At 47.3% G+C, this 25490-nt stretch overlaps 8 non-coding genes across 8 annotated transcripts; all 8 read left to right on the forward strand.

Moving 5' to 3' along the window:
• The first annotated feature begins 9432 nt into the window (after nucleotides 1-9432).
• TRNAG-GCC (transfer RNA glycine (anticodon GCC)) lies at nucleotides 9433-9503 on the forward strand. The gene has a single exon. It is a non-coding gene; the product is annotated as a tRNA-Gly (tRNA).
• A 3331-nt stretch (nucleotides 9504-12834) lies between these two features.
• On the forward strand, nucleotides 12835-12905 carry TRNAG-GCC (transfer RNA glycine (anticodon GCC)). Its single transcript has one exon. It is a non-coding gene; the product is annotated as a tRNA-Gly (tRNA).
• Nucleotides 12906-13118: 213 nt separating this feature from the next.
• TRNAG-GCC (transfer RNA glycine (anticodon GCC)) lies at nucleotides 13119-13189 on the forward strand. Its single transcript has one exon. It is a non-coding gene; the product is annotated as a tRNA-Gly (tRNA).
• Nucleotides 13190-13403: 214 nt separating this feature from the next.
• On the forward strand, nucleotides 13404-13474 carry TRNAG-GCC (transfer RNA glycine (anticodon GCC)). Its single transcript has one exon. It is a non-coding gene; the product is annotated as a tRNA-Gly (tRNA).
• A 213-nt stretch (nucleotides 13475-13687) lies between these two features.
• TRNAG-GCC (transfer RNA glycine (anticodon GCC)) lies at nucleotides 13688-13758 on the forward strand. Its single transcript has one exon. It is a non-coding gene; the product is annotated as a tRNA-Gly (tRNA).
• Nucleotides 13759-13972: 214 nt separating this feature from the next.
• On the forward strand, nucleotides 13973-14043 carry TRNAG-GCC (transfer RNA glycine (anticodon GCC)). The gene has a single exon. It is a non-coding gene; the product is annotated as a tRNA-Gly (tRNA).
• Nucleotides 14044-17089: 3046 nt separating this feature from the next.
• On the forward strand, nucleotides 17090-17160 carry TRNAG-GCC (transfer RNA glycine (anticodon GCC)). The gene has a single exon. It is a non-coding gene; the product is annotated as a tRNA-Gly (tRNA).
• A 213-nt stretch (nucleotides 17161-17373) lies between these two features.
• TRNAG-GCC (transfer RNA glycine (anticodon GCC)) lies at nucleotides 17374-17444 on the forward strand. The gene has a single exon. It is a non-coding gene; the product is annotated as a tRNA-Gly (tRNA).
• The last annotated feature ends 8046 nt before the right edge of the window (nucleotides 17445-25490 follow it).

Here is a 25490-nt window from a genome sequence, read left to right on the forward strand (position 1 = left end):
CTAAATCGAAATTCCGCTTCCAAGAGACACTAGAATTTAACTCTTTCAAATGCAACAAATTTCATTAAAAGCGATCCAGGGGTTATCTCAGAAAAGCGCTTCTGCGTTTTTCATACATTTTAATAGGCCGCGTCTGAGTTGGGCCCGAGCTAAAGCCTCCTCTTAAACAATTTGTCAAGGGATAAAATGCATGAATAACGGCACTGCCATTGCCAAAGATGCTGCAAACGAATTCTTGAACGCTACGCAATGTCCAAAAAAGTAAAACATACATTTTTTTATAGAAGAATATACTCGTATGTGCCAAAAATTGCGCCCAAGATAACTGATATCAATTCTTCCATTTTTTCTGTCTACTTAATAAGTAAGGAAAATATCACACGAACTATAGAACTATATCAGTTCGAAACCAGCAAAGCAGTGCATGCAGCTGATATGAAAAATGTAAAGGTCATGAAATGAACAAGTTGAGTACAAATCTGTTAATGAAACTGTCGTTCAGAACCGCGTGTTTACATTCTTGTACATATGCAACGACCAGTGAAAAATCTCAATGACGTTGTCGTTTGTTCCAATGTATTACGCAGGAGTAGCTGTCACCGGTCGGGTATCATGAGTAATTGCACCGAAATTATAGTCGCAACGGAGAGCACGTATAAAACGCAGTTCTGCAAAATATACGAGGGTGAGTGAAATGAAATTGAGCCAATGCGAATATATGACTAGCGGGGTACTTCATTTAAAAGTAGTCTCCATGAGAACTTAGACATTTGTCCCATTGACTAACGAGTCGCGTGGTTCCCGTCTCATAAAACTCCTTGGGTTCCTGCTTCAAAAAGTCTGCAACTGACTCTTTCACGTCATCGTCCGACACCAATCTGGTTCCCTTGAGCTTATTTTTCGGTTGCCCCCATAATGTGGAAGTCGCAAGGCGACAGGTCTGCGCTGTATGGCGGATGCTGCAGCGTTTCCCACTTCAATTTTGCCAGTTTTGTATTAACCATATCAGCGACGTGGGGACGGCCATTGTCGTGGAGCAAGATGATCTCCTTCGTCAATTTTCCGCGGCGTTTGTTCTTGATTGCGACACGCCGCCATTCCGGCGTTTCATAATGTCGGAAACAATTGTTAGCCTCTCAAGATTTAGCAAATTCTATCAGTAATGGTCCCTGACGATCGAAAAAGAAAAGTAAACACCTTTCCGGCGGAAATGACGGCCTTTGCTTTCTTTGGGCGTGGTGAATTCGAATGTTTCCACTGTAAGCTTCGCCGTCGTGTTTCAGGCTCATAGTAGTGGCACCATGATTCGTCCTCAATCACAATTGCAGACAAGAAGTCGTCACCGTCATTGTGTTACCGGATGAGATGAGTCAAGGCAGTGCCGAACTGCTCCGCCTTCTGGTGGTGGTTCAAAATCTTGGGCATTTATTGCGCGCACAAGAGCCGATAACCGCAATGTTCATGAATTATATGACTCCCGGTACATGGGCCTTGGCGCGAAATGCAGCCTGAGTTCGCAATGCTCGCGCTGAAATGTCTTTTCGAGGGTGAAAAAGACATTCTAGACAAAATCCAGATTGATTTCCGGCGCCGGTGGTTGCTTTGGTCGGCGGTGCATGGAAAGCACGAAAAAATTTCGAGGGGGAGGGGGGGCTGGGAGCCCCATAAGCCCCCCCTCCCCTGGCTACGCCCCTGATTGGAATGTCTTGCAACGTACACCTAAATAAGAACTACCGATTACACCTCTTGGTATTCGATATTTGCCAACAGATAACGAAGGAGGAGTTCCGTACGACATGTTCATGCTCCTTGGTCTCCACGGTCTGCGGAAAAGTAAAATGGCCGTGCGACATGCGGATGTCGATGCCCGACCAGTGAGAATAAATTTCATTCAAAGTGTCGCATATATTCGGTAAATATATCGTGCCCAGAGTGAGCCTCCCTAGTGGGTGGCTATTCTCGATGATTTGATCAAGCTGAAGTGATCTTAATATGTAATGCTAACCAAAGTGTGGTTGGCATGTTTTAGCGTTTGAATGTGTGTTCCACTTGTACCATAAAAAGGCAATAAAGGAAACAGAGAAAGCATCGGTGGTTCAGCGGTAGAATACTAGCCTGCCACGCGGGTGGCCCGGGTTCGATTCCCGGCCGACGCGGCTTCCTTTTTTGAAAGGTGCCGTGAGATAAAGGAGAATGACCCAAACACTGTATAGGTACCTGCCACAGGGCGTGGGTGGTTCAGGGGTAGAATAGTCACCTGCCACCCAGGTGGCCCGGGTTCTGTTCCCGGCTGACGTACTTTCCTTTTAAAAGGAGCTGTGTAACAAAGCGGAATGATCCAAACACTCTATAGAAACCTGCCACAGGGCGTTGGTGGTTCAGTGGTAGAATACTCGCCTGCCACGTGGGTGGCCCGGGTTCGATTCCTGGCCGACGCAGCTTCCGTTTTGGAAAGGAGCTGCGAGATAAAGCAGAATGATCCAAACGCTGTATAAGGAGCCTGTTACCGGGCGTTGGTGGTTCAGTGGGATTCCACTTCCCGCCACCGTTGTGTTCGGACGTGGGTAACATGGACTCCCAAGGAGTGGATTCACCGGCCCTTTCAAGCCGCGGTAACAGGTCTTTTGCTTCGGTCTACCAAGACTACCAAGTTGTATAGCCTCAACTGCCAACTGGTCAGGTTGTTATGGATACCGTTTTTCTTCATGCGGATTTACGGGTGCGCCCATACCGAGTGGAAGGTTTTCGCGTAGCCTTGGAAAATCTTGGAGCGCTTCCCGACGTTATCGCTTTGGGGGCGTACAGGATGAATCACGTTTGGGCCGTGACATTCAAGAGCGCTGATGCAACGAAGAAAATGTTGTCAAAAGGAGAATTCCAAGTCAAGAGTCGCCGGTGCCTGGTAGTTAACCCCAACGACCAAGGCTTAAGAATGAAGCTGCACTGGCTTCTTTAGGGGGTCAATGATTATGAAGTGCGAGCTGCCTTGACCCCGCATGGAAAGGTTACGGAAGTAACGAAGGAAAAACGGCGCGTACGTGGTATCACGGAAAGAGCATCTACAACCCACCTAGTCGCCATGAAATTGGGAGCCGGCGTCACTATCGACGACCTACCTCACCAGTAGCATGTAGGAAGCGAACTCGGCCTAGTTGCTGTGCCAAACCGAGCACCAGTATGCCTCCGCTGCAACACCACCGGCCACATTCGACGTGACTGTCGTGTGCCTCGCTGTTCCCAGTGTAGGCGCTTCGGCCACAACGACCTGGACTGCGTGACCACATATGCAAGCATCACCGGAAAAGCAACGAAGGACGCGGACCTACAGCTCATAATGGATGAAGCAGACTCCTAAAAAGCCGCTGGTGGGCGAAAGCAGGCCGACACAAAGGCTGAAAAACAAGAAGTTGCCCTTACCGACGCGTGGAAAGGTGTTTTTGCTTATAACACCACACCGCAGACAAACGGAGTCCCTGTGACGGGAGAAACACAAAAGGGGGAAAAAGTCAAACTGGTAGAAGCAGTGTTGGGTCAGGAAGCAAAAGCCGACGCGCAGGCCATGGAATTTGAGCCTGGTGCTTCTACCAAGAGACCGCGCGACGATGCAGGCAATGAAATGAACAAGCGCAGTGCAAGTAGCGGAGAAGAACGGCCCACCAAGACAGTCATGAAGGCCGGCCTTCAAGTGGGCAGACGAGCCAGCTTCAAACCGAAAACCAGCCTCCCTCCTGACCGGAAAACTGAGGAAAATAAGCCCTCGTAACAACGAGGGTCAACGCACAGCACAACGATTCCACCACTAACGATCACCGAGCACCTACCATGGCGTCAAGTCGGCTAGTAACAGAGCCACAGTTGCATCGACCCGAGAACTGCTGGCTGGACGCGATGTTGCCCGTCGCAGGAAATAATCGACCATGTGGCAACATAAAAGATTAAGGTAAACTCCGTGCGGTCCACCTGTTTCGGTTTAACCATGTCACTTAACCTTAAGAAGCCTCTTCGTCTAGGCACTTTAAACGTTCGCCGTTTGGCGAGCAGGAGACGCCAGTACCAGTTAAGCCGGCTTTTTCATGAAAATTATTTAGATATTGTCGCCGTACAAGAGACAAAGGTGGAAGGGCAGGAACAGGCGGACCGCATGGTGCAGCCATTTAGAGCACTGTATAACGCCTGCATGTGTCATGCGGTTGGCACCTCTGGAGGCTGCGCGCTATTTGTTCGTAACAGTACTAGCACTATAGAGGAACAAGTTATGATATGGGGAACTGGCGGATTTGTGATACTTGATTGTTCTTTTGCTAGCTATAAGTGGCGCATTTTGTGCGTGTATGCTCCAAATGACGAATGTGCACGTAGAATTTTTTTCGACAGTTAGAAGAATACCTGAAGTGCGAGCGATACCTAATATTGATGGGGAATTTTAATTGTGTGTGCAGAGCACTAGACCCAGCTAAACAAATGAAACGAAGGGATACAAGCGCACAGTTTTTGAATGCGCTTGTGAATGATTATGAATTGGAAGGTGTGGGTATTCTGTTAACGACGGGGAAAGCTACCGTTTATACGCACTATCAAGGTGAAAGTCATGCGGGATTAGACCTATCTTATATTGCATGCAGCCAGTGCCATTGTGTCAAAGTTACGAGATTAAACATGTATCGTTTTCTGATTATAGTCTAGGGACGTTTGATTTAGGGCAAAAGCAAAAAGAAATGAAATTTAATTGGGAACTTTGGAAATTTAATACCAAACTGCTTGATGACGAAAGTTTTATGAGCGATTTAAGTGAAATGATCAATTCCCTCTATGACAGCGCTAACTCATCACTGTATTGAAACATGGGAAACTCTCAAAACTGATGTTCAGATGAAAGCGACAGAAAAAGCCACTGCTCTGGGCCGCAAGGAAAAACAAGAAGAAAAAGAATTAACTAGCGAACTAGAATTTCGCATGGCTACAGAGTGTGAGAACGCTGGATCTGGCATGAAGCAGATAAAAGAAACAAAAAATAAGCTCGAACTTATCGACCAAGAACGATACAAGGGAGCCATGGTATGAGCGCGATCGGGACGATTGTGGAATGGGAAAACGTCCACTAAACGGGAGCTAAGTGACAAAAAGAGATACGCCACAAAAAATGAAATACAAGCAATAATATATCAAAACGAGGAAACGTCCGAACCCACAATGATAGAGTGAGCATTCATAGATTATTATTGTGAACTGCTTGCGAACAAGAAAAAAATAGACGGGTTTGAGCGAGATTTTCTTCATCGTATGCCACGTTTAGAAGACGACATTAAAGCAAGCCTGGAATTTCCAATCACATTGCGAGAAATTGAAGACGCTATAGATGGACTTGGTGCAGGAAAAGCTCCTGGGCCTGATGGTTTAAGTGCGCCCTTTTACAAGGCTTTCAAATTTCAGCTCAGCCAATTATTGCATAATGTCTCCAAGGAAATGTATGCAACACAGCGAATGCCACCATCGTTTCGAACCGCTCATATAGTGCTCATCCCTAAGTGCGAGGATCCGGTTAAAGTGTTCTCAGTAAAGTCTTATCGACCAATAAGCCTCACAAACTGTGATTACAAAATAATCACGAAAGTTTCAGCAAAGAGACTTCAAAGTGTTGTAACAAGACTAGTGGGACAGCATCAAACATGTGGAATCAAAGGCAGAACAATTTCCACCCATACACCTGTAGCTCGTTGTGTTCTTGAGTGCTGTGATGATCTCTCATATCAGGTTGCAGTGTTGCAACTGGATTTGGAGAAAGCGTTTGACAATGGGGGGGTGTCACATGAAGTAATATTTTCAATATTAGAATATGTTAATGTAGGCGTAGTGATATTAGAATGGGTAAATGTGGCCTACTCAGAGTGAAGCACACGCATCACTATAAACAAAAAGTGAACCTATCCAGCTTCTCTCCAGTGTGAGGCAGGGATGTGCAATTTCTCAATTACTATTTGATATTTACCTAGAACCTTTCTGCTTGAGTTTAATTAATAGTCAAAGTGTACGTGATTTTATGATTGAAACGACAGAAGTCAAGGTGCTTGCATACGCTGATGACATTGCTGTCTTTTGCGAAGATCAAGAAAGCATCAAAGTGGAGGTTAGCTTGACTGGTGAATCTGGCTGTAAGATCAATTTGGAGAAGACCGTAGGTTTCTGGCATGGAGAGTGGAGCGAAAAGCCTGAATTATTCGCTGGAATCCAATGGACAGCAATGGCAACAACGTACTTAGGTGTCCCATTACAATGTTATGATGACACCGAGCTATACTGGAACGAGGAAACGGAACGCGTGAAAGAGAAGATACAGGGATGGCAAGGTAGAAATCTGTCAATGTTTGCCTGTGGAACTACTTGTAATCTATTCTTAGTTGCCAAGTTACGGTATGTAATGCAAGTATTGTTCATGTCGGGTACTAACCTACAAATGATTAATCGAATGTTTGCAGCGTTTATTTGGGGAGGAAGTTGGGAGCGAACCAGTCGAACTAATCTGTTTTTGTCCGTCAGAAAAGGAGGGCTTGGTCTGTCGCACCTCTTTATCAGACAAATTGTGTCACGTTTTATATTTTTAAGAGATCAGTGTGACCGATTTTTGCGCCCAGTTACGCAAGTTTGCTTACACAATGCCCTACCTGAATTCATCGTTTCTACAAATAAGATTGCGATGCATTCTATAAAAGGTTATTGGTGCGAAGGTGTTGTTGCCTTTCGCATGCTTAAGGTTATATTTTCTTCAGAATACTTGAGTACGGTAAAAAAGAAAAAGCTCTACAAAGATTTACTGGATGTGATGTTACCTCTGCCAATGTACAGAACCCTATACACTGGAGGCTGTGGACATGACGTCTTAAAACGGGTTAAAGTCCGATACGGCCGCATGTAAAATCCTTCTTCAAGCTCCATACAAATATACTTTACCCGCAAAAACATGACTATAAGACAAAGGAATCATTTTGCCGTGGACATTAAACTGCCCATTATACAAGAAACCACAGACAATAAACCATGTATTTATTGAATGCTGGGATCCCATATTTCACTGGGACATCCTTCAGCGAACTATCAAAAAGGACTTGCCGATTACACCACATAGAATTCGATATTTACCAGTTGAGAATCACGGCGACATTCCCTACGACTTGATAATGGTACTCAGACTCCATAGTATATGGAAAACTAGAATGTCGGTAAGACATGCCGACACTAACGCTCAGCCTATAAGGGAAAATATTATTGAACACGTAGCGTATATGCGAGAGGTTTACCGTGCACAGCCAGAACCTCCTGATTGGGTAACGCTGTTTGATGATTTGACCAATTTCAGAAAGTTTTGATATCATTTTTGATGTTGTTTTCATTATTATGTAAACAGGCAACGAAGAAGAAAAAAAAGTGTCGGTGGTTCAGTGGTAGAATACTCGCCTGCCACGCGGGTTGCCCGGGTTCGTTTCCCGGCCGTCGCAGCTTCCTTTGTTGAAAGGAGCTGTGAGATAAAGCAGAATGATCCAAACACTGTAGGTTGGTTCTGTCATGTGTAAAGACATCAAAATGGCATATCAAAGCTCATGTACCAATTTAATTGTTAATGGTGAACTATCACAACGCATACAGGTACTTTCTTCCGTTCGACAGGGTTGTCCGTTAAGTCGTTTACTTTGTGCTTTATTTTTGGAGCCCCTCTGTAGAAAAATAGTTAAGAGTACAGAAATCAGGGGGTTTAAGATAGAGTCCTGTGAAGTACGTGTTCTAGCTTATGCCGATGACGTTGCCCTATCTGCTGCAGATAGGGAGAGTGTTAGCTCATTATTAAGAATTAATGAAAGGTTTTGCGAGAAAAGCGGCAGTGAAATCAATAAGCAAAAGAGTATTGGTCTCTGGCATGGCTTTTGAATGCCACGCCCGGTGTATTTGAAAATATTCGGTGGCTCACGACACCTAGCACTTACCTGGGGGTACCTTTGGATGGGTATCGTGAGAACGAGTCACTCTGGCTCGAAAAAACGGATGAAATGCGTGCGATGGCTGAAGCATGGGGTGGCCATGAATAGTAGATTTTTGCACGTGCCACTATTAGTAATGTTTTTCTAGTTGCGAAAATTATGTATCTTCTGCAGGTACTGCATTGTACACGTAAGCACATTCAAAAATCTCACCGAATCTTTGCCACGTTTATCTGGTGTTCTACGTAGGAGCGAACATCAAGGACAAATTTGTTTCGTCGAGTAAAGAAAGGTGGTTTGTCGGAGTGCCACTTGTTTCTTCAGCAAGTTGTATCACGTTTCATATTGATAACGGACGAAAGAGACCCGTTTCTGTGTTGTTTTTTTCAAACCATGTTAACAGTTTCTATGCCTGATCTTTTGTTTCTTCAGCCATTGGCCCTCACTACACAATTGCGAGGTTCTTGCGTGAAGTTCTAACGTCCTATCATTTCCTTAGGGCACGATTTTTCCTTGAGTGCCTCTCCAATGTAAAAAGAAAGCGTCTTATGAAGGATTTCATTGAAAGTGTATTCCCTGTTCCATTGTATCGGTTAATTCTTCAAGAAGGGCCTGGGAAAGACGTACTTAAAAGGGTTAAAAATATGTGTATACTGGCAAACGTTAAAACATTCTTCTTTAAGCTGCACACGGGAACCTTGCCTGTTAAAACGTGGCTAGAGGAAAGAGGGATTTATGTGCCATGGGGAAGCAGATGCTTTCTATGCAACAAAGCTGAAACGATTGAACATGTTTTCCTTGATTGTAATAATGCCATATTCTTTTGAGATATATTACAGAGAACGTTAAAGATAGACCTACCCCTTAAATCCACATGGCATTCGTTTTTTACCCCCTGAACGCGATTTTAAACAGATGGATGTCATCTTTTTACTTGGACTGCGCGCAGTCTGGCGTAGTCTGTTGGCATATAGACATTGTGATGTTAAAGGCCGAACTGTGTATGAATATTTTGTGGAAATGGTTGTGAAGGTACGTGACTTGTACAAGATAAATGACTGTGATGAAGCTGTGGTGTCAATGCTTGATACTTTGACACATATAAAACGAGTGTGATCTATGATCAAAAACACTTTTGAGGCTTGTAGCCAAGCTGGAAGTAAAAAAGAAAACGCGTCGGTGGTTCAGTGGTAGAATACTCGCTTGCCACACGGGTGGCCCAGGTTCGATTCCCGGCCGACGCAGCTTCTTTTTTTTTTTTTTGAAAGGAGCTGTGAGATAAAGCAGAATGATCCAAACACTGTAGAGCAACCTGCCACAGGGCGTCGGTGGTTCAGTAGTAAAATACTGGCCTGCCACGCGGGTGGCCCGGGTTCGATTCCCGGCCGGCGCAGCTTCCTTTGTTTTAAAGGAGCTGTGCGATAAAGCAGAATGATCCGAACACTGCATAGGAACCTGCCACAGGGCGTCGGTGGTTCAGTGGTAGAATACTCGCCTGCCACGCGGGTGGCCCGGGTTCGATTCCCTGCCGACGCAGCTTATTTTTTCTGAAGGAGCTGTGCGATAAAGCAGAATGATCCGAACACTGCATAGGAACCTGCCACAGGGCGTCGGTGGTTCAGTGTTCAACAAAGGCGCGTACAATGGTCCTGCGGTCACTCGTTACTTCGTCATTGTAGCTTATCTGTTTTATATCACTGCGACGAGCGTAAGCTTTCTCGTCACCTAGCGCACGTTTATTCGGTGTTTCCCCTTGCCACAATCTTTCTGCACGGGATCTTATCATGGCACCACGGTACTTCTCTGTGTCGATGATTTCTAACTGGTTTTTAACTTCCTTGATTTCCTTCATGACTTGGCCAGGTTCTGTGCTTTCTACATTAAGTAGAAAGTCGAGTTTATTCCTCAGGGCTTTTTCTTTCCGTTTTTCTTCTTGTTTCAGTTTAGTTGCCCTTTCTGTTGCACACATCTTCAATTCATTTTTAACATCTTCCCACATGGTGACTACATATTTCTCTTCAGCTACAATCAATCGTCCAAGTTTTTCTTTAATGTCATTTACGAAACAGTCATCGTTGAGTAGCTTATCGTTAAATTTCCACAAATCCCATGAGAAGTTTCTTTTTCGTTCTTTTGTTCCTATTTTGAAGGCAACCAAACTGTGGTCACTAAAAGAGACTTGCCTGTTCTCGTACGTTTTGCATAACGGCACCAGTTCCAATGACACATAAGCTCTATCTAGCCGAGCATGGCTTAGTCCTTGAAAATGAGTAAAACGCGGAACACTGTGATCGAAGCGACTATAACTGTGCGTGAAGTTGAAGCTGCTATAGAAGAACTAGGCTCAGGAAAGGCACCTGGGCCGGACGGATTAAGCGCAGCTTTCTACAAAACATTTAAAGCAGAAATAGCACTAATTATGAAGAAATTTTTAGTGCAGTCCTACAAAAACAACCGAATACCCGCGTCATTCCGAACAGCTCAGATGGTCCTGATACCAAAATCTGACGATCCTGTAAAGCGCTTGTCTGTTGCATCGTACCGTCCCATTAGCCTTGCGAACACTGACTATAATATTTTTATGAAAATACTGGCGAAAAGGTTACAGAGCGTAATAAAACTTTTAGTTGGCACCCACCAAACGTGTGGGATTAAAGGGCGCACAATAACTACCAATGTACACGTCGCCAGGAGCATTCTAGAATGCGTCGATGCTTTCGAGGGTAAAGTTGCAATGTTGCAGCTAGACCTGGAGAAGGCATTTGACCGTGTGGCTCATGATATTCTCTTCGAGATTTTAGAATACACGAACATAGGATCAGTGATTATAGATGGCTTAAAAATGGTGTACACAGACTGCAGCACACGGCTGATTATTAACAAGAGTCTCACGAGAAGTGTCAATGTCTGCTCATCTCTGAAACAGGGGTGCCCAATTTCGTCTTTGCCTTTCGCAATATACCTGGAGCCTTTTTGCTTAGCCATTAAAGAGAACGAGAAAATAAGAGGTTTCAAATTACAGCAAAGTGAGGTGAAAGTGCTTTCCTACGCAGACGATCTAGCAGTGTTTTGCGATGACTATGACAGTGTCAGCGAAGTGGTAACTCTGGCGAAAACTTATTGTGAAAAAACAGGTACTGCCATAAACTGGGATAAGTGCATCGGGTTTTGGCATGGCGCGTGGCAAAGCAAACCACGCAGTTTCGCAAACATACAGTGGGTGACCATGCCTGTGAAATATCTTGGCGTGCCGCTTGAGCATTACAGAGACAGTAAGCAGTTCTGGGAACAGGAAACACAGACGGCGAAGGAAAAAGCGCTGGCATGGCAAGGGCGCAATCTCTCAATGTTCGCGCGCTCCACTGTGTGCAACATTTTTCTGGTTGCAAAAATATGGTACATACTACAAGCGCTATTCATTTCGCGAGTGAATGTACAGAAACTGCATCGAGTGTTTGCTGTGTTCATTTGGAACTCAACTTGGGAACGCTGCAGCCGCTCTAATCTGTTCAGATCAGTTCGCAGCCGTGGTCTTGGACTGTCACACCTATTTGTGCGCCAGATTGTATCGCGGTTTATGTTCTTGCGGAACCACAGTGATCCATTTTTGCGCACCATGACACAAGTGCGATTAGGTAATCTGTTACCTGACTTCATTGTTTCGTGTTCGAATGTTGAATCCCCTCCAGTGAAAGGTTTCCTTCAGGAAGTAGTGTTATCTTTCCGTATGCTTAGTGTTCGATTCTCGCTAGAATATTTAAGTTCCGTCAAAAGAAAGAAATTGTACCATGATATGATAGACTCATTAATGCCAGTTCCAATATATAGGTTAGCATACTATGGAGGTTCAGGCGATGATGTCCTCAAAAGGGTCAAAAGAATGCCTGTGAAACCATCGGTAAAATCATTCTTCTTCAAACTCCACACAAATACCTTGCCTGTAAAGACTTGGCTGGCAGACAAGGGAATATATGTGCCGGGGACCACCGATTGTATATTGTGTAAAAAACCAGAGACTGTCGATCACGTCTTCATTGATTGTTGGGATCCCTTTTTTCATTGGGACATCTTACAACAAACAATAAAGAAAGCATTACCAATAACCCCACGTGGTATCAGATACTTAGACACAGGCAATAACGATATTCCATATGACCTTATTATGCTGCTGAGCCTCCATAGTATATGGTCCACAAGAATGTCGGTATGTCATGCTGATGTGAATGCCCATTGTGCGCGAGAAAACTTTATTGAAAGTGTCGTCTACATGCGTGAAGTGTACAAAGCCCAGAAAGAACCGCCCGATTGGTTGCCGCTGTTCGATGAGTTGGCTAAATTCAAGCGATTTTAATTTTAGAGAGTCAGCATAAGCTAAGCTGATTCTCTTTTCACAATGTATTCGCATGGCATTTCTGTAACGAGGAAATAAAGAAAAAAAAGCGTTGGTGGTTCAGTGGTAGAATACTCGCCTGCCACGCGGGAGGCCCGGGTTCTATTCCCGGCCGGCGCAGCTTCCTTTGTTTTAAAGGAGCTGTGCGATAAAGCAGAATGATCCGAAAACTGCATAGGAACCTGCCACAAGGCGTCGGTGGTTCCGTGGTAGAATACTCGCCTGCCACGCGGGTGGCCCTTGTTCGATTCCCGGCCGACGCAGCTTATTTTTTCTAAAGGAGCTGTGAGATAAAGCAGAATGATCCAAACACTGTAGAGCAACCTGCCACAGGTCGTCGGTGGTTCAGTAGTAAAATACTGGCCTGCCACGCGGGTGGCCCGGGTTCGATTCCCGGCCGGCCCAGCTTCCTTTGTTTTAAAGGAGCTGTGCGATAAAGCAGAATGATCCGAACACTGCATAGGAACCTGCCACAGGGCGTCGGTGGTTCAGTGGTAGAATACTCGCCTGCCACGCGGGTGGCCCGGGTTCGATTCCCGGCCGACGCAGCTTATTTTTTCTAAAGGAGCTGTGAGATAAAGCGAATGATCCAAACGCTGTAGAGCAGCCTGCCACAGGGCGTCAGTTGTTCAGTAGTAAAATACTGGCCTGCCACGCGGGTGGCCCGGGTTCGATTCCCGGCCGGCGCAGCTTCCTTTGTTTTAAAGGAGCTGTGCGATAAAGCAGAATGATCCGAAAACTGCATAGGAACCTGCCACAAGGCGTCGGTGGTTCAGTGGTAGAATACTCGCCTGCCACGCGGGTGGCCCGGGTTCGATTCCCGGCCGACGCAGCTTATTTTTTCTAAAGGAGCTGTGAGATAAAGCAGAATGATCCAAACACTGTAGAGCAACCTGCCACAGGTCGTCGGTGGTTCAGTAGTAAAATACTGGCCTGCCACGCGGGTGGCCCGGGTTCGATTCCCGGCCGGCCCAGCTTCCTTTGTTTTAAAGGAGCTGTGCGATAAAGCAGAATGATCCGAACACTGCATAGGAACCTGCCACAGGGCGTCGGTGGTTCAGTGGTAGAATACTCGCCTGCCACGCGGGTGGCCAGGGTTCGATTCCCGGCCGACGCAGCTTATTTTTTCTAAAGGAGCTGTGAGATAAAGCGAATGATCCAAACGCTGTAGAGCAGCCTGCCACAGGGCGTCAGTTGTTCAGTAGTAAAATACTGGCCTGCCACGCGGGTGGCCCGGGTTCGATTCCCGGCCGGCGCACCTTCCTTTGTTTTAAAGGAGCTGTGCGATAAAGCAGAATGATCCGAACACTGCATAGGAACCTGCCACAGGGCGTCGGTGGTTCAGTGGTAGAATACTCGCCTGCCACGCGGGTGGCCCGGGTTCGATTCCCGGCCGACGCAGCTTATTTTTTCTAAAGGAGCTGTGAGATAAATCAGAATGATCCAAACACTGTAGAGTAACCTGCCACAGGGCGTCGGTTGTTCAGTAGGAAAATACTGGCCTGCCACGCGGGTGGCCCCGGTTCGATTCCCGGACGGCGCAGCTTCCTTTGTTTTAAAGGAGCTGTGCGATAAAGCAGAATGATCCGAACACTGCATAGGAACCTGCCACAGGGCGTCGGTGGTTCAGTGGTAGAATACTCGCCTGCCACGCGGGTGGCCCGGGTTCGATTCCCTGCCGACGCAGCTTATTTTTTCTGAAGGAGCTGTGCGATAAAGCAGAATGATCCGAACACTGCATAGGAACCTGCCACAGGGCGTCGGTGGTTCAGTGTTCAACAAAGGCGCGTACAATGGTCCTGCGGTCACTCGTTACTTCGTCATTGTAGCTTATCTGTTTTATATCACTGCGACGAGCGTAAGCTTTCTCGTCACCTAGCGCACGTTTATTCGGTGTTTCCCCTTGCCACAATCTTTCTGCACGGGATCTTATCATGGCACCACGGTACTTCTCTGTGTCGATGATTTCTAACTGGTTTTTAACTTCCTTGATTTCCTTCATGACTTGGCCAGGTTCTGTGCTTTCTACATTAAGTAGAAAGTCGAGTTTATTCCTCAGGGCTTTTTCTTTCCGTTTTTCTTCTTGTTTCAGTTTAGTTGCCCTTTCTGTTGCACACATCTTCAATTCATTTTTAACATCTTCCCACATGGTGACTACATATTTCTCTTCAGCTACAATCAATCGTCCAAGTTTTTCTTTAATGTCATTTACGAAACAGTCATCGTTGAGTAGCTTATCGTTAAATTTCCACAAATCCCATGAGAAGTTTCTTTTTCGTTCTTTTGTTCCTATTTTGAAGGCAACCAAACTGTGGTCACTAAAAGAGACTTGCCTGTTCTCGTACGTTTTGCATAACGGCACCAGTTCCAATGACACATAAGCTCTATCTAGCCGAGCATGGCTTAGTCCTTGAAAATGAGTAAAACGCGGAACACTGTGATCGAAGCGACTATAACTGTGCGTGAAGTTGAAGCTGCTATAGAAGAACTAGGCTCAGGAAAGGCACCTGGGCCGGACGGATTAAGCGCAGCTTTCTACAAAACATTTAAAGCAGAAATAGCACTAATTATGAAGAAATTTTTAGTGCAGTCCTACAAAAACAACCGAATACCCGCGTCATTCCGAACAGCTCAGATGGTCCTGATCCCAAAATCTGACGATCCTGTAAAGCGCTTGTCTGTTGCATCGTACCGTCCCATTAGCCTTGCGAACACTGACTATAATATTTTTATGAAAATACTGGCGAAAAGGTTACAGAGCGTAATAAAACTTTTAGTTGGCACCCACCAAACGTGTGGGATTAAAGGGCGCACAATAACTACCAATGTACACGTCGCCAGGAGCATTCTAGAATGCGTCGATGCTTTCGAGGGTAAAGTTGCAATGTTGCAGCTAGACCTGGAGAAGGCATTTGACCGTGTGGCTCATGATATTCTCTTCGAGATTTTAGAATACACGAACATAGGATCAGTGATTATAGATGGCTTAAAAATGGTGTACACAGACTGCAGCACACGGCTGATTATTAACAAGAGTCTCACGAGAAGTGTCAATGTCTGCTCATCTCTGAAACAGGGGTGCCCAATTTCGTCTTTGCCTTTCGCAATATACCTGGAGCCTTTTTGCTTAGCCATTAAAGAGAACGAGAAAATAAGAGGTTTCAAATTACAGCAAAGTGAGGTGAAAGTGCTTTCCTACGCAGACGATCTAGCAGTGTTTTGCGATGACTATGACAGTGTCAGCGAAGTGGTAACTCTGGCGAAAACTTATTGTGAAAAAACAGGTACTGCCATAAACTGGGATAAGTGCATCGGGTTTTGGCATGGCGCGTGGCAAAGCAAACCACGCAGTTTCGCAAACATACAGTGGGTGACCATGCCTGTGAAATATCTTGGCGTGCCGCTTGAGCATTACAGAGACAGTAAGCAGTTCTGGGAACAGGAAACACAGACGGCGAAGGAAAAAGCGCTGGCATGGCAAGGGCGCAATCTCTCAATGTTCGCGCGCTCCACTGTGTGCAACATTTTTCTGGTTGCAAAAATATGGTACATACTACAAGCGCTATTCATTTCGCGAGTGAATGTACAGAAACTGCATCGAGTGTTTGCTGTGTTCATTTGGAACTCAACTTGGGAACGCTGCAGCCGCTCTAATCTGTTCAGATCAGTTCGCAGCGGTAGTCTTGGACTGTCACACCTATTTGTGCGCCAGATTGTATCGCGGTTTATGTTCTTGCGGAACCACAGTGATCCATTTTTGCGCACCATGACACAAGTGCGATTAGGTAATCTGTTACCTGACTTCATTGTTTCGTGTTCGAATGTTGAATCCCCTCCAGTGAAAGGTTTCCTTCAGGAAGTAGTGTTATCTTTCCGTATGCTTAGTGTTCGATTCTCGCTAGAATATTTAAGTTCCGTCAAAAGAAAGAAATTGTACCATGATATGATAGACTCATTAATGCCAGTTCCAATATATAGGTTAGCATACTATGGAGGTTCAGGCGATGATGTCCTCAAAAGGGTCAAAAGAATGCCTGTGAAACCATCGGTAAAATCATTCTTCTTCAAACTCCACACAAATACCTTGCCTGTAAAGACTTGGCTGGCAGACAAGGGAATATATGTGCCGGGGACCACCGATTGTATATTGTGTAAAAAACCAGAGACTGTCGATCACGTCTTCATTGATTGTTGGGATCCCTTTTTTCATTGGGACATCTTACAACAAACAATAAAGAAAGCATTACCAATAACCCCACGTGGTATCAGATACTTAGACACAGGCAATAACGATATTCCATATGACCTTATTATGCTGCTGAGCCTCCATAGTATATGGTCCACAAGAATGTCGGTATGTCATGCTGATGTGAATGCCCATTGTGCGCGAGAAAACTTTATTGAAAGTGTCGTCTACATGCGTGAAGTGTACAAAGCCCAGAAAGAACCGCCCGATTGGTTGCCGCTGTTCGATGAGTTGGCTAAATTCAAGCGATTTTAATTTTAGAGAGTCAGCATAAGCTAAGCTGATTCTCTTTTCACAATGTATTCGCATGGCATTTCTGTAACGAGGAAATAAAGAAAAAAAAGCGTTGGTGGTTCAGTAGTAAAATACTGGCCTGCCACGCGGGTGGCCCGGGTTCGATTCCCGGCCGGCCCAGCTTCCTTTGTTTTAAAGGAGCTGTGCGATAAAGCAGAATGATCCGAACACTGCATAGGAACCTGCCACAGGGCGTCGGTGGTTCAGTGGTAGAATACTCGCCTGCCACGCGGGTGGCCCGGGTTCGATTCCCGGCCGACGCAGCTTATTTTTTCTAAAGGAGCTGTGAGATAAAGCGAATGATCCAAACGCTGTAGAGCAGCCTGCCACAGGGCGTCAGTTGTTCAGTAGTAAAATACTGGCCTGCCACGCGGGTGGCCCGGGTTCGATTCCCGGCCGGCGCAGCTTCCTTTGTTTTAAAGGAGCTGTGCGATAAAGCAGAATGATCCGAAAACTGCATAGGAACCTGCCACAAGGCGTCGGTGGTTCAGTGGTAGAATACTCGCCTGCCACGCGGGTGGCCCGGGTTCGATTCCCGGCCGACGCAGCTTATTTTTTCTAAAGGAGCTGTGAGATAAAGCAGAATGATCCAAACGCTGTAGAGCAGCCTGCCACAGGGCGTCAGTTGTTCATTCATTCTGCATCCGCCAGCCGAGCTGTTCGGATCGTAGGGTCATGGCCTCTTCCGGGGCAGCGACAGCGACCACTTTTGGTCGCGGAAACAGGATCACCGACGACGATAAGGATTATCCGTTTATTTTGCCTCAGCTGCCGAAAGGACGAGTTGCCTTTAACACCGTGTTTTTACACGGTGATGTACGCGCCAGACCTTACAAGGTCGAAGATTTTAGAGACGCCCTTCTGCCGACGGGACTGCTGCCGGACGTGGTATGCATAGGGGCGTACCAGATAAACCACGTCTGGGCGGTGACCCTGTCTGACGCCACTGCGACGAAGCGCCTCATGGCCCTTAAGGAACTGCAAGTGAAGGGAAGACGGTGTGTCATCGTGGACCCGCAAGACCAGCAGGTGAAGCTTAGGCTTCACTGGCTGCTCTATGGCGTTGCAGACGAGGACATACGGACGGCGTTCATGGCTTTCGGCAAGGTGGAGGAGGTAAGCCGGGAAAGGTGGCGCGTCCATGGCCTGGGCGACAAGACGTCGACAACCAGGACTGTGCTTCTAAAGCTGAAAAGCGGCGTGAAAATGGAAGACCTTCCTCATCAGGTCCGCGTCGGCGGAGAGCTGGCATTGGTGGTCGTCCCTGGTCGACCCATGCAGTGCCTGCGCTGCCAAGGCACGGGGCACGTCCGCCGGGAGTGTAAAGTTCCGCGCTGTTCTCGCTGCAGACGGTTCGGTCATGTTGACGCCGACTGCGTCAAATCCTACTCCGCCGTGACAAGCCCAGCAGTGAACGACGTGGCCGCAGAGCACGTCATGGACGTGGTCGAGACGGAGGACGCCGCTACAGGCATCGGAGACCTGGTACCGACAGCGGCAGTCGGCGAGACGTCGACCGTCGGCGCAGAAGGCACGGTTGCTCAAGGTACTGAGAAGCGGAGTGGGAAGGCGCAGGGCGCGACTGCTGTGGGCCCCGCGACGGGAACCATTAGTGAAGACCCGCCCGACAACGGTATGACGGCAATGCAGCAGGACGAGGCTGTGAAAGACGGCGACCGGACTGAGACTCTTGGCGGCCCCGTCAAACGCCCCCACGACCAGACCAAGGACCAAGGCGAGGGTGCGACCAGCACCACCGAGGGACCACCGACAAAGACGCCCCAGGGGAGGCGGGTGGGCTTCAAACCAAAGCCGAATGTGCCGCCTGAAAGAAAGCCTGTGATCAAAGTGTCGACGACAAACAATGCCGGGAAGCCGGATGGCCCCGGAGGCGGCTAGCCAAGGGCTGGTCGTGAAGGGTAAGCACCATGCTCCGGGCCTACTTTTCTCGCTAGATGAAGATGGATGAAATACCGTCACTTAGTATTGCCACACTAAATGTGCGAGGGTTGGCGGCTAGTCGTAGGCAATGTCAGGTCCTACGGTTGGTAACGGACCATGACATAGACGTACTAGCCGTCCAGGAAACCAAGGTTGACGGAGAGGAGGAGACCGGGAGCATGGTGCGACGATTCACGACTAGGTACTTTGTGGTGGTGAGTCATGCGGTAGGCACCTCCGGGGGGTGCATTCTTTTTGTGAAGAAGCTGCCGGGTTTACATATTCAAAGTGTGTGGTCCTGTCTGGATGGAAGGATTGTTTTATGTGACTTTACGATCTCTGACTTTGAGTTTCGCGTCATATGCGTTTATGCGCCGAATTCTGTAGACGAGCGTGCCCTCTTTTTTTCGAACCTCTCACAATATGTTTGCTGTAATAAGCGCGTTGTGTTATTAGGGGACTTCAATTGTGTGTTGAGTGCTAGAGACCGAGCCAACAATGCCGGCGTGCGTGATAGAAGTAGTGACGTTTTGTCAAAATTAATTAATGAAAATGAACTTGATGATGTTTTTCAATGTCTGGAAGGGGAGCGTCAAGTGACATTTACGCGTTTTCAAGGCAGTAGTCATGCGCGACTGGATCGCATGTACATTTCGTTGGACACGATTCCAAGATGCCACGGTTATTGCGTTGTACCCGTGTCATTTCCGGATCTCTGCCTGGTAAAATGTAACATAGGTATAAGGAAAAGGGAACATGCGTTTAATTGGCATCTATGGAAACTCAATGACTTGTTATTAAATAACGCATCTTTTGTAAAGGCAGTGCGGGATGCGGTTAATGAAATACGCGAAGATGCGGCTGATACAATAGCAGAAAAGTGGGAATGTGTTAAACAAAAAGTTAAAATGAAAGCCTTAGAAAGGTCAAGCTGCCTCAAATTTGAGAGGGAATATAAAGAAAAGGGTTTGCGAACACTACTTCAGCAGCTGATAACGCTTGAGTGCAGAGAGCCTGGTCTGTACAAAGACGATGTGCGGAGCGTCAAGGAAAAGCTTGAACAGTTCGACAAAGAACGTTATCAAGGTGCCATCGTGCGAGCAAGAGCAGATGCACTGGCGGCAGGGGAGACGCCCACTAAAAGGGCGCTCGGTTTAGAGAAGGCACACGGAAGACGAAACCATGTCGATCAACTTTTAATGAATGGAGCTGTTGTTGACGACAACGAGAGCATAGCACACGCCTTCTTCCAATACTATCAGTCGCTCTTTGCGTTTCAGGAAGCGAATTTAGAGGGTTTCAAAGCGGACTTTCTGCACCGCATGCCGCGTTTGAGTGATGAAGCTAAGGAGCGATTAGAAGGGAAAATAACGGAGAGGGAAGTCGAAAAGGCAATCGACGATTTAAACTTGGGCAAGTCACCGGGACCAGATGGACTCAGCGCCGCCTTGTATAAGGCATTGAAAAGAGAACTGGCCCCTTTATTAGTAGAAGTATTTAATGAAGCGTACGAGCAGAAATCATTGCCACCTTCTTTTGGGAAAGCGCACACCATTCTAATTCCGAAGAACGATAAATTAGATAAACTGAGATTCGTATCATCCTATAGGCCCATATCACTAACAAATGTGGATTACAAGATATTTATGAAGATTTTAGCGACCAGACTTCAAAGTGTCATAAAGGAAATCGTCACAGACCATCAAACTTGTGGAATCAAAGGGCGAACCATTTTTTCTAACATCCATAAGATGCGGTGTGTGCTCGAGTGCTGTGACGTCACCGGTGGCGGCGTTGCAGTTCTTCAGCTTGATCTTGAGAAAGCGTTCGATTGCGTCGCTCACGTTATTTTGTTCTCCATATTGGATCATGTTAATGTCGGTACCATCATCACTGAGGGTGTGGCCTTGGCGTACCAGAACTGCACTACAAGGTTAATTGTTAATAAGTCGCTGGGGGCCCCCATTAACATCATGCGTTCAGTGCGCCAAGGCTGTCCCCTCAGTCCTCTGTTATTTGCTATATACATAGAAGCAATGTGTGTGGCCATTACCGCAAATAACAATATACGTGGTTTTAGATTGGCAGAATCCGAAGTGAAGCTGCTAGCGTATGCTGATGACGTTGCAGTGTGTTGCACAGACGAACCAAGTGTGACTGAAACAATTGCTGTAGTAAAACTTTTCTGTGACGTCACGGGCAGCAAAGTCAATTGGGGCAAATCCCTCGGGCTGTGGCACGGGGAGTGGTCTTCGGCACCGGAATACTTCGCCAATGTCAACTGGGTGAAAACTCCGACGAAGTATCTGGGTGTTCCCCTCGACAGGTTCAAGAGCAGCGATGAGTACTGGAGGAACCGAACTAATGAAACGAAAGAAAAAGTGGACAGATGGACAAGCACTAACCAGTCTATTTTTTCAAGGGCGACAATTTGTAATATGTTTTTTATAGCGAAGTTATATTATGTTATGCAAGTGTTGCATTGTTCCAGGGCAAATGTGCAAAGGCTGCACAGAGTGTTCGCGGTCTTCATCTGGGGATCAGCATGGGAGAGAGCTAGCCGAACCAATTTGTTTAGAAGAGTGAAGGACGGGGGTGTTGGCTTGGCACATCTTTTTGTTCGACAACTTGTCAACCGCTTTTTGTTTTTTCGAGATGTGCGCGATCCTTTTCTGCGCACCGTATGTCAACTCAGGTTGAGCGACGCATTGCCGGCGTATGTTGTTAGTACGGCAAGCATGACCGGAAAACTTCGGGGTTATCTTAAGGAAGTGGTCGACAGTGTGCGCTTCCTTTCAGTTCGTTTTTCAAAAGATTATCTATGTCAAGTGAAAAGGAAAACACTGTATAATGATGTGTGCGACATTGTGTTCCCAGTGCCCTTATACAGAGCCATATACAGTGGAGGGCGAGGACAAGACGTCCTTAAACGGGTGAAACGCATGCAGGTGCCACCAGGGGTTAAAACCTTCTTTTTTAAGCTCCACACTGGAACACTTTCCGTGAAGACATTTATGGAAGAGCGAGGCTGTCTTGTGCCGTGGGGTTCACTCTGCTTGATCTGCAAGAAGCCCGAAACCATCGATCACGTGTTCTTGCACTGCTGGGCGGCTGTGTTCTTCTGGGACGTCTTGAAGCGAACACTGAAGAAAGAATTACCTGTAGACCCCCAAGGGATCCGGTATCTGCCAATTAAGGATGAAGAGGGAGTTCCATACGACTTTATTATGTTGAATGCACTCCACTGTATATGGCAGGCTCGCATGGCAGGGTACCATTGCGATGCCGACGCCCGCCCGGTTCACATATATTTTAGAGAATGTATGTCGCGGTTCGTTGATGTACAGAAATTGCAAGAATGTGCACCGGATTGGCTGTCGAGGCTAGAAGCTCTGACAGCCATGAAGGAATTTTAATTTGACGATGCCGGTCCCATACGGACAGTCGGCATTATTGTAATTTTTTTTTTTTTTTCTTTTTTTTTCTTCCCCGCAAGCTTGTATTCCTGACATGTGTGTAGTATTTGTATATTCAGTGTTATGTCGAAAACCGGCAGTAAATAAAAAAAAAAGAAAGTCGGTGGTTCAGAGATTCTGCTTCCGGCTCCCGAGCTGAACGGATCGCGGGATCATGGGCTCCAATGGAGCGGCATATGCGGCTGTTAGCCGCGGCAACAGGCTTTCGATAGAAGAAGATAAAGATTACCAGATAATTTTGCCTCGCCTACCTACAGGACGTATTGTTTTGAACACAGTTTTTTTTTTGCACGGCGACGCTCGTGTTCGCCCGTTTCGTGTAGAAGATTTTCGAGACGCGCTTCAAGCTGTTGGTATGCTCTCTGGCTCCCGGCCACGGCGGCCGCATTTCGATGGGGGCGAAAATGCGAAAACACCCGTGTGCTTAGATTTAGGTGCACGTTAAAGAACCCCAGGTGGTCAAAATTTCCGGAGTCCTCCACTACGGCGTGCCTCATAATCAGAAAGTGGTTTTGGCACGTAAAACCCCAAATATTATTATTATTATTATGCTCTCTGGCGTCGTCGCCCTTGGAGCATACCAAATCAACCATGTATGGGCGGTGACGATGAAGACAGCCGAGGCTGCCGAAAAGCTGGCGGCCCTGAAGGAGCTGCAGGTGAAGGGGCGTCGCTGCCTGGTCATCGACCCCAAGGAACAACAGGTGAAGCTTCGTATCCACTGGCTTCTGCATGGGGTGGACGACGAAGACGTCAAGACCGCGCTGGCCTCCTTCGGCAAGGTGACGGAAGTGACCCGGGAGCGCTGGCGAGTGGATGGCGTTTCCGACAAGGGCTCGACGACCCGAGCAGTGCTGCTGCAGCTGAAGGCAGGAATGAAAGTCGACGACCTGCCCCACCAGATCCGCGTCGCCGGCGAGCTTGCGCTGGTGGTAGCCCCAGGACGTCCCATGCAGTGCCTGCGCTGCCGGGGCTCTGGCCACGTTCGTCGTGAATGCAAGGTTCCCCGTTGCTCGCGGTGCAGGCTTTTTGGACACAACGACGCGGACTGTGTGCGTTCATACGCAGTAGCCGCGGGTTCGGCGGAGAGCGAGCCGTCGACGTTAGACCATGTAATGGACGTGACCGAGGCGGAGGAAGCGGCCACGGGAGCTGGAAACGGCAAAGTGGCGGCAGAAACCGGCACGACGACCAAGCAAGCCGAAGGAGGAAGGAATATCCCTCCCCCCAAAGAACCAGCAGCTACAGTCGAGAGCGTGAAGACGGCCCCGCAAGAAAATGAGAGCCACCAGCCAGCTACGGATGCAACGCAGGCAGAGGCGGACGACAACGCGACCCCTGCTAGCGCCCGCGTCGAATCCGTCTCGGCACCGGTCAAGAGATCCCTGCAGCACGAGGAGAAAGTCGACGGAAAGGCTGGCGGTGACTCCGAGGCACCACCCGCTAAGACGCTACCTGGAAGGCGCTCCACCCTCAAGCCTAAGCCGAACTTGGAGACTGACCGTAGGCTTACCCCGAAGCCGACCAAAGAGGAACCCGGGCGACGGCCGCCGGATGGCCACGGAGGCGTCTAGCGGTCAGCTAGACGTTAAGGTGAGCACCATGCTCCGGGCCTTCTCCCCTCCGGTTTTCACCAATAATGGCTACCAACCCGTCGCTTAGCCTCGGCACGCTAAACGTTCGAGGTCTGGCCGCCAAAAAGAAACAGAGTCAGGTTTACAGACTACTAGTGGACCACGACCTCGACGTTTTAGCCGTGCAAGAAACCAAGGTAGACGGCGAGGAGGAGACCGGGAGCATGGTGCAAAGGTTCACGTATAACTACTATACGGTAGTGAGCCACGCCTTAGGGACTTCGGCAGGGTGTGTGCTGTTCGTGAGGAAGCTCCCTGGTCTTGTTATAGATGGTTACTTCTCCTGTACTTCTGGTCGACTTGTCTTTTGTGACTTCAGCTATTGTAATGTCCAATGGCGCGTGTTTTGCATTTATGCGCCTAATACTGTGCAAGAGAGGGCAAATTTCTTTTTGAGTTTAAAGCATCATTTACATGTGCAAAAAATGATAGCCTGTGTAGGCGACTTCAACTGCGTATTGAAAGCTGAGGATAGGTCTACGCGTCGCGTGGTTTGTGACAAAAGTAGTGATATCCTGGCGCAGATCACACACGAATTCGAATTAGAAGATATCGCAGAATGTTTTCGCGGTCACGGAGACGTAAGCTACACTCACTTTCAGGGCACAAGTCACGCACGCTTAGACCGTATCTATCTTTCATATGATTTAGTTGAAAAATGCCAGTGCTACACAGTTACGGCCATATCATATTCTGACCACTGCCTGGTAAAATGCACGGTGGGCAGGAAGAAAGAACGAAACAAGTTCGTCTGGGAACTGTGGAAATTGAATGCAGAGCTGTTACGGGATGAAACTTTTAACGAAAATGTAGTGGCTACTCTGAATTCTTTTGGAACAGACAGTTCTACGAAATTTGGTGAGGAATGGGAGTTGCTGAAGCAAAGCATTAAATTGAAGGCAATCGAAAGAAGTAGCGTACTGCGATATGAACAAAAGGCCAGAGAGAAGGATTTAACAACATTGCTAGAAAAATTTGCGAAGCTTGAATGCATGCAACCTGGCGCCTATCAACAAGATATGCGCGCCGTTAAGAAGAAGCTCGAGGTATTCGACGAAGATCGCTTCCGAGGTGCGCTAGTGCGCGCCAGAGCAGAAAGGCTATCATGCGGGGAAACGCCAACGAAAAGAGCACTGGGGTTAGAAAAAAAGCACTCCAGACGTAAGCAGATTGAGGCTATCGAATATGAAGGGGTGGTATTAACGGATAACAATAATATAGGGCGTGCTTTCTTTGAGCATTACAAAGAACTTTTTACATTCAGGCCTGTCAACATGCACGATTTCAAGAAATTATTTTTGCAACGAATCCCACAGCTGTCGAGTGAGGTTAAAGAAACCTTAGAACGACCATTAACAGAACATGAAGTGATGAAAGCCATCGAAGACCTGAATCCTGGGAAGTCGCCAGGTCCAGACGGTCTTTGTGCCGCATGGTACAAATCGTTCAAAAGCCACCTAGCTCCTATCTTAACAGCAGGTTTCAAGGAAGCATATGAACTGAAAATACTTCCACCATCCTTTGGCCAGTCCCATACAGTAC

Source organism: Dermacentor variabilis, chromosome 4 (assembly GCF_050947875.1).
Source record: "Dermacentor variabilis isolate Ectoservices chromosome 4, ASM5094787v1, whole genome shotgun sequence".
NCBI classification, from domain to species: domain Eukaryota; kingdom Metazoa; phylum Arthropoda; class Arachnida; order Ixodida; family Ixodidae; genus Dermacentor; species Dermacentor variabilis.